Source organism: Pseudophryne corroboree, chromosome 8 (assembly GCF_028390025.1).
Source record: "Pseudophryne corroboree isolate aPseCor3 chromosome 8, aPseCor3.hap2, whole genome shotgun sequence".
NCBI lineage: Eukaryota > Metazoa > Chordata > Amphibia > Anura > Myobatrachidae > Pseudophryne > Pseudophryne corroboree.
Window position 1 is genome coordinate 448,656,993 of NC_086451.1, and position 17,715 is coordinate 448,674,707.

General features: G+C 45.5%; 1 long non-coding RNA gene across 1 annotated transcript in view; it reads left to right on the top strand.

Moving 5' to 3' along the window:
- Positions 1-4,919: 4,919 nt before the first annotated feature.
- Positions 4,920-17,715, top strand: part of LOC134947954 (uncharacterized) — a 171,398-nt gene continuing 158,602 nt past the window's right edge. The window contains exon 1 of the long non-coding RNA XR_010182879.1: positions 4,920-4,994. This is a non-coding gene — a long non-coding RNA (uncharacterized LOC134947954). The remainder of the gene's footprint in view (positions 4,995-17,715) is intronic.

The window sequence follows — 17,715 nt, forward strand, 5'->3', positions numbered from 1 at the left end:
CATATCGTTAGTAGGCAAGGAGTGGCTACTGATCCTGCTAAGGTGGAGACTGTAAAGAACTGGCCACGACCTGATAACCTCCGAGATCTGAGATCCTTTCTTGGATTTTGCGGCTATTACAGAAAATTTGTGCCGCAATATTCTAAGATTGCACGTCCCTTAACTGATCTGACCCGAGGCTATTTACCCACTAGGAAAATGTCACGTTCTTCTATTAACCCTGAGACCAAGTATTTGAAGCCCAAAGAGTCCTTTGAAATAAGATGGGACGAACACTGCGAAGATGCTTTTCGTCAACTAAAAGACAGTCTAACCAACTCTCCGGTGCTGGCATATGCGAATCCAGAACTCCCTTATGAGATCCATATTGATGCCTCCTTTGAGGGACTTGGGGGAGTATTATATCAACTCCAGGATAATCAACTAAGACCAATTGCATATGTAAGTCGTGGATTATCTCATAGTGAAAAAAATTATCCTGTACATAAATTAGAGTTTCTAGCTCTCAAATGGGCAGTCACTGAAAAGTTTCACGACTATTTATATGGAGTAGAATTTTTAGTACAGACTGACAATAATCCCTTGACATATATTCAGTCTACAGCAAAACTAGATGCAACTGGTCATAGGTGGCTGGCCGCTTTAAATAACTACAAATTTACCATCAAATATCGACCAGGACTCACCAATCAGGATGCAGATGCATTGTCCAGAATGCCCCATCCAACAGAAAAGGTGGACAGCAATGAGTGGATCGAAGTTCCAGCTGCAGGCGTCCAAGGACTCTGCCATCAGGTCAATAGCACTGGATATATACCTGTGGCAGCTATCCGGATGATTGGGGCCTCCGATAAGGCCATACCACCCCAGTACCAGAGGGTAACAAGGTCTCAAATGGATGGATTGGAAACTATTACGACCCAACAATTGGCGCAGGATCAGAGGGCCGACCCTGATATATTACCTATCATTCAATGGTTGGAAAACCCTCAATATTCTATAAATTATAGGACCCTGTCCACAAAATCTCGAGTACTTTTTCAACAATCAAAAAGATTGTGCATCAGGGAAGGTATAATCTACCGGCACAGCCAAAGGAGAGATGGTCGGGATAAGTGGCAGATAGTACTACCCTGTAAATATCAGTCATTGGTGATGATGGAGCTGCATGACCGGCATGGTCATCTCGGATATGAGAAGACTCAAGGTCTGATATCGGAACGATTCTTTTGGCCCTTTATGAGTAGGGATATTGACCAGTACTGTAGGACATGTGGGAAGTGTATTCTTCGAAAGACTTTACCTAAGAAAGTTGCCCCTCTGGTCAATATTCATAGCTCTGGGCCCATGGATTTAATTTGTATTGACTTTCTTTCATTGGAAGGACCAGGAGGACAGGAAGGGAACATACTGGTAATCACAGATCATTTTACGCGCTATGCGCAAGCCTATGTGACTCCGAATCAGAAAGCAGTTACAGTCGCCAAAACCCTTTGGGAGAGATTTTTTCAACATTATGGGTTGCCTGCTCGGATACACTCTGATCAAGGTCGATGTTTCGAAAGTGATCTTATTCAGGAATTATGTAGATGTTGTGGGATAAAAAAATCGCGAACAACTCCATATCATCCTCAAGGCGACCCCCAACCGGAACGGTTTAATCGTACACTATTAAATATGTTGGGAACTTTAAATGATAAGATGAAATGGCGATGGAAACAGTGTGTCTCTTCGTTGGTTCATGCCTACAATTGTACTCAGAATGATTCTACGGGGTATACTCCCTATTTCCTTATGTTCGGCCGAGAGGCTAGACTGCCTATCGATGTATGTCTGGGGACGCAAGTAAATTCCCCTAAGATATCTTCACATCATCAATATGTAAAGCGATTACAACAGCAGTTAAGAGATGCTTATAATTTGGCTCAATCCTCAGCTGAACATATTGGGGAAAGGAATAAAAACAGGTACGATAGTCATGTAAAAGAAAACAGACTGTTCCCAGGGGATAGAGTGCTAATCCGAATGTTAGGAGCCCCACGAAGACAGAAAATGACAAATCGCTGGAGATCCAAACCCCATATTATTGTAAACCAACTTTCTGATCTTCCAGTGTACCAACTGGCCCCTGAAAATGGACAGGGGCCCCATGTAACGTATCATCGGCAGCATTTGCTCCCCATTAGCCAAGATATATGGTGGGGGGAGGATATTGGATGTGAAAGTCCTAGGAGTGAGAGGGGTGGTTCCACAGCGATAAACATCGATCAGGGTAATGGAGATGTAATGCAATCTGAGAATAGGGACATTAATGATGAATATGCCTCAGGATGTTTTTATAAAGACCAAGACTGTTTACATGAAGACATTGTTGCAGATCTGACTTATCAATACTCCGAAGCTATTGATAAAAACCCTACAAGGGAAGTTACCGATGAAAGTTGGGAAATAAGAGACGACTCTGAATTGTTACATGATACCCCAGGCGGAGTAGATGTAGTGTCGGATGGACTACATATGTCACCTCGACCTCAAAGAGTTCGGAAACCCCCAAGAATTTTAACTTATGAACAGTTAGGCACTCCCACTGAAGTCCCCTTGTTAATACATCCTAGTTTGATAGGGTCATGGCCATATTTTGGTTATAGTGGGTGTAAATTATAGATGAATAAGTATTGTTATTAACTTTATGTTGATTTTCACTCCTTTCATAAGTGCCAATCACCAGGGGGAGAATGTAACGCTGGGTTAATAATTGATAAGGAGGATAAGTATTGTCTCAAGTCAAATAATACTGTATGTTAATGTGTAAAGTATAATATAGTTTATTATAGACATTTAGGTACTGATGTGAATTGGATAGCCCAAGGGGAATTAATGGACTGTTCTGGAAGCCCTTGCGCTGTGGAAGAAGGAAGGGGAATGGACAAATGGATAACGCGGCCGCACGAGCCGCTCAGCAGGGGGGGGCTCACGAGCCGCTGAGGGGGAGAGCAGGACGAGCCGCTCGGCAGGGGGGCTGACGAACGGCTGAGGAGAGAGAAGCAGGAGCTGAAGTGCGCGGCGGGAGAGAGGATCGAATACCTGGCTTCAGTGATCGACGGCCGGTGATCTCCGATTGCCTTCGTCTACCCCTTGGATAACGCTGCGCCCGGCCGCTGTAGTCAGGAAACAGCGGGAAGCTGCGGCGGCTCGCAGGACGGAGGTACAGAGGTCCGGTGACGTGCGGAAGGTGTGCGTTGGAGAGGGAGTGCCGGACCCGAAGTGGAAGGAGAGCCGGGTGAGCTGAAATAGCGATAAACCAGTACCCACCGGCATCTAAGTAACTTCCAGGCGCCAGAGTAACCCAGCGATTGTGAAGTACTGCCAATCATCCCAGTGATACTCTCTCAGATAACGGGGATACAGCTGGGCCTGAGAGGCTGATGGTAGTGAGGGGAAGTCCGTAGCTACGGAAGGCGGCACCTGAATACCATAGGCAGTTAGTCTGTCCCTCAACATCTACTTCCCTTTATGGATGGGAGAGGAGGAGCACTGTGTACCCGGGTATCCTAATTACCAATATTACCTTAAAGTGGCTCACTTGACCAGGGAATATGCTAAATATCCTCATGATGTATGTACTTTGAACCTTACTCCAACTAGCAGCACAGAGCCAGTCTGATATATATATTAGTGCTTGCACTTGGGGTATAACTGACATTAGGAGGAGCAGCATAAACGAGAATAACCCTCTAATATAAGTATTATTAATTCCCTTACTCATATTATATATATATTTACTGAGAAGTATAAACATTTCTGGCCTTCCCTCATTAACTTCACTACAGCAATATATATTTCAAAATATATATATATATCTTAATTATATGTACTGAGACTTCTGTTAAAAGACTTTGGGCCGCAGATATTAGAGGAATCTACAACCAGAGCGGAGTAATAAGAAGAGGATTAGTTTTCATATAATGGGAGAAGAGACTTCTAGTACAGATTAAATAAAAGTGCACTCAAGTAAATTGGATAAGTACTCAGAAAATAAACCCAAAAGGAGATATGATGTTCAGCATACGTACCTATACTGCCGGAGAATAGTGTGACACCAGGTAAATCCCCGGACCTTGTGGTAATCGACGGTGAAGGTGGGGGTGAGATTGGATAGACTTCGATTAACGCTGACCCCATAGTTACTTGGAAAGTGAAATATAAAATTTAGCAGGAAATCCCATTCCTTTGGATAAATTACTTATCTTATCCGATCAGATTATAGTAGGTCAGTATCCCGGAGATAGCATATGCAAATGCTACCTTCATCACGTATTTAATTGGGGAAGACACCTCTAACGGATGTTTATAGGATGACGAGATAACCCCCCATCTACATTGACAGGATATCCAAGGAGCTTTTAACTGAGATTCGTATACATATTAGAGGCTGGAATTTATAATTGTTAAAGTCCCCTTGGTTAGGAGTCCTGATCATACACTCTACAAGTATTTATAAACAGAGAGGAAAGAAGATTTCACATCATACATCTCCTCTATATAAGTGGTGTAAATATACCTGGATGGAGAGTAACTGACACTAAATAAACCACTAACCCCCAGGTGTCCACTCAGATATTGGATATTGACACAATATAGAGTGATTAAGTTTAGTCACCAAGTAGTGTTATACATAGGGGTATCCTGCGCAGAGAGTATAGTGTAAAATTTTGAGAAAACCCGGGTCCACAGAAATACCATCTGTGGGTTATATATTTTTTTTGTGTTGCATGCATATTTAGTGTTAAATAGATGTAAGTGAGTGTATTACTTGAGAAAGTTATAATATATACATAAATATAATATAACCCGAAAAGATTAACCCAGAATGTTTGAGTATTTGAGTACCAATAAAATGACTTACCTGTTTTAGCTGGTGGGGTGTATTTGGGAATCCTGTAAAAGAAGAGGAGAAGACCATAAATCAATAAATCTGTGGAAGAAAAGAAAAGGTGAGAAATTTAAAGTCTCTATTTAGAACTGGAATTCCATAGTGTCTTGTGACACAAGTGATTATCCCTATATAACCACCCCTTATACTACTAAGGGACGGCTTTCCCAAGCAAGCCAGGGAATATACGCTTGGGTGGAGGCACGCCATACATTAAAGATACAGGGGATATATTAAGGAAGCTAAGTAATATCCAATGGAATGACAATTATACCCTGTGTAGTGCAGACGTTAGCACGTTATACACAATTATAGATCATGATCAGGGTTTGCTTGCAGTTTCCCATTTTCTCAATAAAAGTGATTTGGGGGAGGATTTGAAATTGTTCATTCTAGAAGGTATCAGTTTCATTTTGAAAAACAACTATTTTTGTTTTGATGGATCTTTTTATTTGCAATTGATTGGTACTGCCATGGGGACCAGGTTTGGCCCCAGTTATGCTAATTTATATATGTCCTTCTGGGAAGAAATTAGTGTTTACACACAAGGGGGACAACTGGGGGCAGACCTGGCCCTGTGGCATAGATTTATTGATAATATTATGTAACGCTGGGTTAATAATTGATAAGGAGGATAAGTATTGTCTCAAGTCAAATAATACTGTATGATTTATTGAGAAAGGCAGGAAATATGGAAGATCTGGATTATTTTTGCAATTCATTAAACACTAATCCTTACAATATAAAATTAACGTTTAACAAGAGTAAGGAAACATTTTTTTCTTAGATCTAAATATTTATATTGAGGATGGACAGATAAAAACAAAAACTCATAGAAAAGAGACGGATGTGAATGGATATATAGAGAGATCAAGTCAACATCATTCCAGTTGGCTGGATGGAATTCCATTCAGCCAATATGTCCGTATAAAAAGGAATTGTTCAGATATAAATATATGTAAGGAACAAATGGCAACTGTTACTGAAAGATTTAAATGTAAAGGATACACGGAGGATGCTTTAATAAAAACAGAAGATAGAGTAAATAAAATGGAAAGAAGTGATTTATTGAGAAAGAAAGAAAAAGTGAACAAAAAGGAACCAAATAAATATGAATGGGCTTTTATTAGTCAGTTTAGTTCTGATTTTAAGGTTATAGAAACGATATTTTCAAATAACTGGAAAATACTTAAACAAGATCCAGTAATCGGTAAGGATTTACCAGAAAAAACGTTTTTTATATATAAAAAGGCACCATCTATTAAGTCCCATTTGGTTAGAAGTTCAATTGAAAGTGAAACAAGACAAAGCATTCGCACTTTAGGTTTCCATAGATGCGGTACCTGCCTTATGTGCAGGACCGTACCATCAGAAGATAGGGTTATGAAAAGTTTCACAGTTAATGGAATAGTTTATCCCATACGGGAATTTATTACATGTCATTCAAAGAATATTATTTATTTAATGGAGTGCACTTGTGGTCTGCATTATATAGGAAAGACCACAAGAAGCTTAAAGGTGCGTTTAGCCGAACACATCTATAATATCCGTAAGGGGTTGTTAACTCATTCAGTACCTGCACATTTTAAAGTTATACATGGGTCTAAAGAATGTCACATTAAGAGATTTTGTGGGATTCAACAAATATTGCCAAAATGGAGAACAAGGTATATGGATTCCCGCCTTTCAAAGTCTTAAATGAGGTGGATCCATTCCCTTAAAACCCTTACTCCGAATGGTTTAAATACCGATTTTGAAGTGTCTTGTTTTTTAAAATAAATTTCTATAATAATTTTTTTTTAAAGAAAATGTTTTTTTTAAATGAGTTTTTAATTAATGAATTTTATATCACCTTTTGAATATTGATACTGCTTTTTTCTTCTTTTGAGGGTATATTTTTATTGGATATTTTGGGACCACTAAGAATCTACATACAAATTGGAGTTTTTGGTGGATTACATTATTCTAAGTATTGGAATATATCAATGAATATATATCCGGTCGAATGAAACGCAGTAAAATTTATTTCCCCATTGAGATATTGTGGAACGCATATTGGTACGCAAGAACTTCCGGTTCCGGTCATGACCACTCTGCTGTGCGATGGAATTGGATACTTCCGCATATGCGTGAGGAGTGTGGAACGCATAGCGGAACGCAAGGACTTCCGGTTCCAGTTACGGCGGCGCGAGATTCGATTATGGATTGTAATTATTTGTGATTAACTCTGGGTATAAAAATGGGGATATTTGAGTGACCACACATGCTTCTGATGAAGGATCAAGGAGGATCCGAAACGTGTTAAGCACAGTGTGGTTCGTGAGTCCAGGACGGTTCTGTTGTGGAGATCACCGGCGGCTGACACTCTTACCCGGGCTGTGTCAATTCCCTTTTTCCATCGTGGGAGCCCTGGAGATTCTCCCTTCAGACCAGAGAGGACTCTGTGTGGAGTGATGTATTATATGCTTTTATTCATTTTTTACATTGTGAGTGCAGTGTTGTAAATAAAAAATCCTTTTCATATAGAAGGTATTGCACTATTATTTTCCCTCTGTGTATCCACTACATATTGCTTTAAAGCAGTGGGCACAGGTTTCTGTTTTCTCAGGTTTTTGTGAAAACCAGGAACACATCCTTAAACTGGCTATCTGGATCTGGGAAATTATTTTAGGATGGATTGATGAAATGCTTTTATACACTTCGTCATTGTGAGTGTAATGGTTTATTAATAAAATAATCCTTCTCCTACTTGCGGTATTGCACGATCATTTGTCCTCTGTGCCGTCAACACACTCTGCTTCAAACTGAGTTTTGATGCTGAGTGGGCACAGTTTTTTCTTGTTTTATTAGATCTTATTTTCGAATAGAGCCAAAGGAAGAAATCGAAACATTGTATGGATTATTTCCCCTTATTTAGGAACTGATCCACATTGAGGATTATCATAAGGGTGATTATTTATTTATTTGCCTTTTATGGTTCAGATTGAGCGCCACTGTATTTTGTTACATTTCTATTTCACAATCTAATTGACGGGTTAGATTCCTTATTCAGGGAGGAAATAATTTACTCTTACAGCATAAACAGGATTCTGCTGGCTTTATGGGGGAGAATTTGGTTTACTCAATACATGCACCACTGCTATGGTAGTGGCAGCACGCAGGGGCTTGTGGCTACGCCAGTGGACTGCGGATGCGGATTCCAGGAAAGGAGTGGAATGTCTACCTTTTCGCAGGTGAAGCCCTTTTTGGAGATGAACTGGATATGTGGATATCCAAGGCTACGGCGGGTAAGTCTACATACCTTCCTTCCACAGCTACCCCGGCTAGAAAATCCTACACTGCCCCTACTCTGCAGTCCTTTTCGGACACCGAAGTTTAAAAACAAAACCAATGGTTCTTCTAGGGCCTTTAAAGTTAATAGAGGTAATCCCAGGAAACCAGCAACTGCTGGTTCACAGGAACAGACCTCCGGTTCTGCTTCCTCACTGCCTTCTGCATGACGGTGGACCACACTGCCTGGAAGACAGACAGGTGGGAGCACGACTAAGTTATTTCAGTCACATATGGGCAACATCGGGCCAGGATCCCTGGGTCAAAGATCTTATATCCCAGGGTTACAGACTGGAGTTTCAGGAACTCCCACCTCACAGATTCTTCAAATCAGGCTTACCAGCTTCTCCAGAAGCGAGTATGGCTTTACAGGCAGCGATTCAAAGACTGGTACAGTCTGAGGTCATTGTTCCAGTTCCTCTTCAACTGCAAAACAAAGGTTCTTATTCAAACCTGTTTGTGGTACCGAAACCTGACGGTTCGGTAGGACCCATTTTAAACTGGAAGAAGGGAAATTCCTAGTGTCTCTGGATATCAAGGATGCGTACCTTCATATCCCAATTTGGCCGCCTCATCAGGCTTATCTAAGGTTTGCATTACAGGACTGTCACTACCAGTTCCAGGCACTGCCATTTGGCCTCTCCACGGCACCGAGGGTGTTCACCAAGGTAATGGCAGAAATTATGTTTCTCCTCCGCAAGCAAGGATTGAACATAATACCGTACCTGGACGTTTTGCTGATGAAAGCACCATCCATGGAGAGGTTGTTGGACAACATTGCCCTCTCAATGCAACTTATCCAGGATCACGGGTGGATTCTGAACCTGCCAAAATCTCACCTAGACCCGACACGGAGGCTTCCGTTCCTGGGGTTGATACTGGATACAGAGGAACAGAAGGTATTCCTTCCATTGGAAAAGGCATTGGTAATAAAGTCAATGGTGCGGGATGTTCTAAAACCAACCCGGATATCGGTGCATCTATGCATTCGCCTTCTGGGGAAGATGGTAGCCTCTTACGAGGCTCTGCAGTACGGAAGGTTTCATGCAAGGCCCTTCCAGCTGGATCTGTTGGACAAATGGTCCGGATCGCATCTTCACATGCACCAGTGGATACATCTGTCACCAAAAGCCAGGATTTATCTTCTGTAGTGGATTCAGACTTCTCACCTGACTGAGGGTCGAAGGTTCAGGATTCAAAATTGGATTCTGCTAACCATAGACGCAAGCCTCAGGAGGTTGGGGATCAGTTACCCAGGGGGGGGGGGGGGGGACAGGTCCAAGGAAAATGGTCAAGTCAGGAAATCATCCTTCCGATCAACGTTCTGGAGCTAAGGGCCATATACAATGCCCTTTCTGCAGGCATCGCATATTCTTCAAGATCACACCATTCAAGTTCAGTCGAAAAATGTAACGACAGTAACATATATAAACTGACAGGGCGGAACGAAGAGCAGAGCAGCAATGTCAGAGGTAACAAGGATTCTCCTCTGGGCAGAAAGACACGCGGTGGCACTGTCGGCAATCATCATTCCGGGAGTAGACAACTGGGAAGCGGACTTCCTCAGCAAACACGACCGCCACCCAGGAGAGTGGGGCCTCCACCCGCAGGTGTTCAAGTCCTTGACATGTCGGTGGGGAATTCCACAAATAGACATGATGGCCTCTCGTCTCAACAAGAAGCTCAAGCGGTATTGTTCCAGGTCGAGGGACAAACAAGCAGTGGTGGTCCATGGGTCTACCAGATGGTTTATGTGTTCTACCTCTTCCATTGATCCCCACAATTCACAAAAGAATAAAAAGGGAAAAGGTTCAAGCAATTCTCATTGCTCCGGACTGGTCAATAAGGGCCTGGTACGCGGATCTACTGGAGATGCTCCTAGAGGACCCGTGGCCTCTGCCTCTTCGAGTGGATCTTCTACAACAGACTTAACGCGGCTAAGTTTGACGACATGGAGGTTGAACGTCAAATCCTAGCCCGGAAGGGAATTTCCGGACAAGGTTATTCCGACACCGATGAAAGCTAGGAAAGGGGTAACATGTAAACATTATCACCGTATTTGGAAAAAAATAATATATATATATATATATACACTGCTCAAAAAAATAAAGGGAACACTTAAACAACACAATGTAACTCCAAGTCAATCACACTTCTGTGAAATCAAACTGTACACTTAGGAAGCAACAATGATTGACAATCAATTTCACATGCTGTTGTGCAAATGGAATAGACAACAAGTGGAAATTATAGGCAATTAGCAAGACACCCCCAATAAAGGAGTTGTTCGGCAGATGGTGACCACAGACCACTTCTCAGCTCCTATGCTTTCTGGCTGATGTTTTGGTCACTTTTTAAAGCTCGCGGTGCTTTCACTCTAGTGGTAGCATGAGACGGAGTCTACAACCCACACAAGTGGCACAGGTAGTGCAGCTCATCCAGAATGGCACATCAATGCGAGCTGTGGCAAGAAGGTTTGCCGTGTCTATCAGCGTAGTGTCCAGAGCATGGAGGCACTACCAGGAGACAGGCCAGTACATCAGGAGACGTGGAGGAGGCCATAGGAGGGCAACAACCCAGCAGCAGGACCGCTACCTCCGCCTTTGTGCAAGGAGGAACAGGAGGAGCACTGCCAGAGCCCTGCAAAATGACCTCCAGCAAGCCACAAATGTGCATGTGTCTACTCAAACGATCAGAAACAGACTCCATGAGGGTGGTATGAGGGCCCGACGTCCACAGGTGGGGGTTGTGCTTACAGCCCAACACCGTGCAGGACGTTTGGCATTTGCCAGAGAACACCAAGATTGGCAAATTCGCCTCTGGCTCCCTGCGCTCTTCACAGATGAAAGCAGGTTCTCACTGAGCACATGTGACAGACGTGACAGAGTCTGGAGACGCCAAGGAGAACGTTCTGCTGCCTGTAACATCCTCCAGCATGACCGGTTTGGCAGTGGGTCAGTAATGGTGTCGGGTGGCATTTCTTTGAGGGGCCGCACAGCCCTCCATGTGCTCGCCAGAGGTAGCCTGATTGCCATTAGGTACCGAGATGAGATCCTCAGACCCCTTGTGAGACCATATGCTGGTGCGGTTGGCCCTGGGTTCCTCCTAATGCAAGACAATGCTAGACCTCATGTGGCTGGAGTGTGTCAGCAGTTCCTGCAAGACGAAGGCATTGATGCTATGGACTGGCCCGCCCGTTCCCCAGACCTGAATCCAATTGAGCACATCTGGGACATCATGTCTCGCTCCATCCACCAACGCCACGTTGCACCACAGACTGTCCAGGAGTTGGTGGATGCTTTAGTCCAGGTCTGGGAGGAGATCTCTCAGGAGACCATCCGCCACCTCATCGGGAGCATGCCCAGGCATCGTAGGGAGGTCATACAGGCACGTGGAGGCCACACACACTACTGAGCCTCATTTTGACTTGTTTTAAGGACATTACATCAAAGTTGGATCAGCCTGTAGTGTGTTTTTCCACTTTAATTTTGAGTGTGACTCCAAATCCAGACCTCCATGGGTTAATAAATTTGATTTCCATTGATAATTTTTGTGTGATTTTGTTGTCAGCACATTCAACTATGTAAAGAACAAAGTATTTAATAAGAATATTTAATTCATTCAGATCTAGGATGTGTTGTTTAAGTGTTCCCTTTATTTTTGTGAGCAGTGTATATATATCTCCTATATATTAGCCCAAGTCTGTGACTCTGTGCTGGCTGTAACGCTGGGCGGAGTTACAGTGGTGGGTGGAGTTATTCAAATGAGTAACAGAACTGGGCAAATCTATAGGAGACCAGCAGCAGAAGCAGATGGTATGGCCATGTCACAGGCAGGGGTGCATACCTCCCAGCTTTCTTCAGGCAGGAGGAGGGACGCACACACACACACAAAAAAAACACACCACACGGTGAAGAGGGGGCGTGGCCAACGAAAGAGGGCGTGGCTTCATGGGAGGGCCCCCGTTTTCGTCAGTGAGGGGGCATGCCCAGCGCTCTGTAAGCTGCTGGCATGCCCCCAGGGGCAGATTATGAGTCTGGGGGGCCCATGGCACTTAAGACAAGGGGCCCTATCTCATTACTGTGGATTGGGGGCGTGGCCTAATCGCGGCCCGTGCGGCCACGCCCCCTTATGCAAAATAAGGGATTTTTTTTAATGGGATTTTGGCCCCTCAGTTAGGGGTAAATCCAGAGGGGGTGGTCGCTTCCCCCTACACACCTGCACAGGCAGAAGAAAGCAGGGAGACTGCTGCCTCACTGCAACACCACAGACCTGCCGACACGCAGCAGTGTGCGCTGACCGTAGCACAATGCTGCCGCTGTTACTGGCAGGACGAGGAGCTTCAGAGCTGGGACAGAGCTACTCCAGCCGGGGGGCCCCATAAAACTGTGGGGGCCATGGTACGTACCCCTTGCCCCCCCCCCCCCCTTAATCCGGCTCTGCTGCTGGAACCCCCCCTTAATCCGTACCCCCTGATGCCCCCACTCCCTCTGTCTCCACTAAATTCACTGCTGCTCTGCTAAGCAGAACAGTGAGTACTGGATCTTCCCAACTGCCCCCCCCCCCCCGCAACATTACCACCACCGCGGGACACTGTGGCCCGCGGGTGGGACAGCGGGACAGACCCTAAAAAATGGGACTGTCCCGCGAAAATCAGGACAGTTGGGAGGTATGGGGGTGAGTGAGGGGGTATGCCATACAGACTGACAGGCACCGGCACACTGTGTGCTTGACCCCCTACATCAGCATACTCAGCAGGGTCTCTCTGGTGCGGAGGAGCGTCACTTTCTGGCACACTCCACGCTTTTTAGCTGCAGTTTTGTGGGGCACCGGCCGCTGTGCAGGTTCCGTACTGCCTCTGTTTTCTCCAGCCCCGGCAACCCCACCGCTAGCTGCAGCGCTGCCACCCGCAGTGAGGTGCGCCCAGCTCCTTCACAAACTTTAACTGGCGGGCAGCGCTGCAGAAGTCCGCGCTGCTTGCAGGCTCCGACCCCTTCCTCCCTCCAGCCAAGCGTCTCCTGGGGGCTAACCAGTCACTCCCAGTCTCCCCTTACCACAGTGCCCGCCAGCTGCGCGAGGTCTGCGGTGTGTGACTGAGGAGGGGGTGATGGATGCGGACGGGCAGAGGAAGCAGGACTCCAGCCTGAGAGAGTCAGCCATGCCAAGTCTCCACCAGCAGCAGATCCCAACAAGTTGGAGTGGAACAGCAGCAGCTAGCAGCAGTGACTTCGGTAAGACACAATTGTCTGTCACCACTGTTCTGTCCCTAATACCAATCTCTCCCGTGCCCTGTATTCTGTCATGTCCCTGTCACCCTTATCCTGGCCCTTTCACCCTTATCCTGGCCCTGTCACCCCTATCCAGGCCCTGTCACCCCTGTCCTGGTCCTGCCGCCCCTATGTCTCCCCCCACACCTGCCCCCCTCCACCCGCAGCATCTGCAGACACCCTCCTCCATCCGCGGTGCCCCCCTTATCCACCCCTCCCCCACCTACCCCTCCACCACCTGCAGCACCTCCGGACCCCTTCCCCATCCGCCGCACCACCTGTACCTGCCCCTCCCCTACTTACGGCACCTCCGGACCCCCTACCCCACCCCCGCCCTTTCCCATCCCACAGCACCTCCGGAACCCTTCACCCATCCGCAACATCCCGCACCTGCCCCTCTCCCACCCTCGGCACCCCTGCCCTTCCCCCACCGGCAATGCCTCCGGACCCCATCCCCCATCTGCAGCCCCCACTCCTCTGCCCCTCCCCCACCCGCAGCATCTCCCGACCCTTCCCCATCTGGCCCCCCCACTTCCACCCCCCCTCTACCCGCAGCATCTACAGACACCCTCCCCCATCCACAGTCCTCCCCGCACCTGCTACATTCTGTACATTGTGCCCTGCAGGTGCTGTTCATACCGTCGCAAGGGGCTGCGCCTCCTTCACCATCGCACGCCCTTTCATTGTGCAATATTTAACCACTAACAAAGGAATGCAGGTAATACTCCATATAATACAAATATTGAACCCCAGAAAGGCATGCAAGGGTTAAGGGGGCGTAGCCCCTTGCAACGGTGTGAAGAGCGCCCATAGGGCGCGATGAAGCACCTAGTATATATATATATATATATATATAGTCTCGTGGTGTGAAAACAGGAAATTTCCTACAGTGGAATTTCAACTGGGACGTTTTCTCCTTTTTCTACAGTCAGGTGTGGATCTGGGCCTATGTTTGGGCTCCTTAAAAGTCCAGATTTTGGCCTTATCCATTTTTTTCCAGAAACAATTGGCTTCCCTCCCTAAGGTTCAGACATTCTTGAAGGGTTTTCTGCACATCCAACCGCTCTTTGTGCCTCCCACGGCACCTTGGGATCTCAACGCGGTGTTGCAGTTTCTACAATCAGAATGGTTTGAGCATTTACAGGAGGTTGACGTTAACCTTTCTTACGTGGAAGACCGTTACACTGTTGGCCTTAGCTTCCGCAAGGCATGTGTCGGAGTTAGGGGTGTTGTCTCACAAAAGCCCCTATTTGATTTTTCATGAAGATAGTGCTGAACTCAGAACTCGTCAGCAATTTCTTCCTAAGGTGCTGTCAATGTTTCATATCAACCAATCTATTGTGGTCCCGGGGCTTACGGACACTTCTGCTACCTCAAGGTCCTTGGACGTGTTGAGGGCTTTGAAGATCTATGTGAAGCGGACAGCTCGTCACAGGAAATCTGACTTGCTGTTTGTTCTCTATGATCCCAAGAAAATTGGGTGTCCTGCTTCAAAGCAGTCTATTGCTCGCTGGATCAGGCTTACTATCCAGCAGGCTTATTCATCGGCAGGATTGCCCGTTCCTAAAGTATAGGCCCACTCTACTAGGTCAGTGGGTTCTTCCTGGGCGGCTGCCCGGGGTTTCTCGGCTTTACACCTCTGCTGAGCAGCTACTTGGTCAGGTTCGAAAACGTTTGCTATCTTCTAAAAGTTCGATACTTTGGCCTCCTGAGGACCTTCAGTTTGGTCAATCAGTTCTGCAGGAACCTCAGCACTCTCCCACCCGGTTTTGGAGCTTTGGTACATCCCCATGGTACTAATGTGGACCCCAGTATCCTCTAGGACGTAAGAGAATATTGCGCGCCCGCTCGGTGCTTTGTTTTTCTGCAATGTTACTTGGTTAAGTATTATTGTTGGTTCAGCCGTTGCTGTTCCTGTTCAAGTTTGGTTATCATGGCTTTCCTCTTGTTTGTGTGAGCTGGTTCGAATCTCACCACTGTTAAGTTAAATCCTTCTCTTGAAGTATGTCCGTCTCCTCGGGCACAGTTTCTAGACTGAGTCTGGTAGGAGGGGCATAGAGGGAGCAGCCAGCGCACACTATTGATTTCTTAAAGTGCCCACGGCTCCTAGTGGACCCGTCTATACCCCAATGTACTAATGTGGACCCCAGTATCCTCTACGGACTACAAGAGAAGGATTTACTGGTAGGTAAATAAAATACTATTTTTTATTCTATTGTTTCATTTTTAATATAGAAAGGTCTTGATTTTTATCATGCTTTCTGTCCTATCAGTATTTTATAGGTGCTATCAGTATTTTCAAGGATTTAAGCAATTTGTCTGAACAACCGTTTTTGTCCGTTTTCCAGTGTTTGGGAGTTAATGGTCGGTTGTCATTTGCTGCCATACATTACCAGATTTCATTCCAACCAGCCAGATTGGACAGATGATCTGCCAGATACAGTAATTGTAGAGCGTATGGCCATCTTTAGCCTAAATCTTTGACTGAACTGTACCAACCCTGACTTTCTGCTTGGATCCTGACTTGGCATATCTCTTGATACAGCTAGACAAAAAACATGTAGACCTGCTTATAAATATAAACCCCAATCACCTATTGGGAAGCGTGCCCTCCCTTTCAGTGGGTATGGGATCCAGTGCATCCGTGGTGGTTGAATGTAATACTGCTGATTTCATTAATTCACGCTGGCCAGGACATGATTCATTTAACAGAGCTCCACAGAAGCACCGGCCACAGGAGGAAATAATAGTGGCACATGCATCTGGAGCTTCCATAGGGGACCGCGCAAGGAGAGAGAGGGTGAAGAGGAGCAGTGATCGGTGACGGTTGCTTTGAGATAAGAGTCAGAGGAAGGAGACGTTACAGTATGTGAAGCAGCTATGAAGTGATCAAGAGTGGCAGGACTAACATTTCTAAAGAGAAGTACAGGTTGATCATTGGAGAAGTGAAGGAGAGAGCTTCCATCTGAGTCCAAGCGGTGACCAGAATAGCAGTGTGGTGAGATTTTGTCAAAAGAATCGAAGTGAGAATTAAGACAAGGGGTTATAAATACTAAGGTGGGGCTTGTGCAAGCCAATGCTTCTCAGCGGGTTTGACCATGAAATTGAAAGCACCACTAATATTAAGTGCAAAGGTGTGACTACAGATATATCCAACAAACCTATATCCACCAGGGGTTGGCATTAGGATTCCACCTGAGCATTATGCTAGTCTGTGGTGACCACTTTGGGCAGTAGCTGACCACTGGAGCTGCACAGAGTTCCTGGTGCTACAGGTAAAACTGCCCCTTTGTTAGCGTCTGACCACTTCCACTCTTCACCATCACTCAGGCCAGTCTTTAAACACCGCTCAGGCTTCTTTCCTATGCCACCCACCATTTTTCTATACTACCTAACTACATGTATGTATAGATTGCTCAAAGTTTAACCCAAAATTGCAGGTGGTTTATTGATTACACAGTATGGCACCAGTCAGTGACCAACCAAGCAGACTTTTGTGCAGGGAATTGCTGGTGCATGATATAGGTCCTTATGCTGAGAAAATGTGTTTTCCGCTGCTAGGATATGTGGGTACAGTTGGCACATGTTGGATAAACCCATCTCTAAGAATTTTGTGCATCACTTTCTAATAGGCACAAGTTTTTTTCTTACAACATCGCGGGTTCCTAACTTTTGCAAAGCATTGCCAAGCCCTTCCTTACTGTGTGATTTAAATGAATATGTAAATGTACACATAAACCAACACTCTGAGAACAGGATATGTTAGTCTTGTACATCCAACAGGAAAAAATGTTTATTAGCAGCGACAGAGATAAACAGCCGTAATCTCATTGCAGTGGCACAAATTGTCATAATCCTTATAGAACTAACATTGAGCCTAATTCATGTTTGTGTGCAAATGCAAGTGAAAATTTTCTAGGCTACGGAACTGCTAATGTTAACAAGTGCTGCCCCCCAGGAATGAAAAGAAACGCCCACCGGAGCCATAGCAGACTCATACGCAATTGCGTAGACATTCGCAGCCTATACGCAATAAATGGGAACATCGAGTCTAAAGGTTGCCCGATGGCTACGCAGACTGGCCGCAGCATTAGCGACGCTTGTGCCATGTTTCTCTGTGTACATGATCGCAGCTGAATGCAGATACTGTACATGCCCCAAAAACAGCCATGACACTCCTGCCCT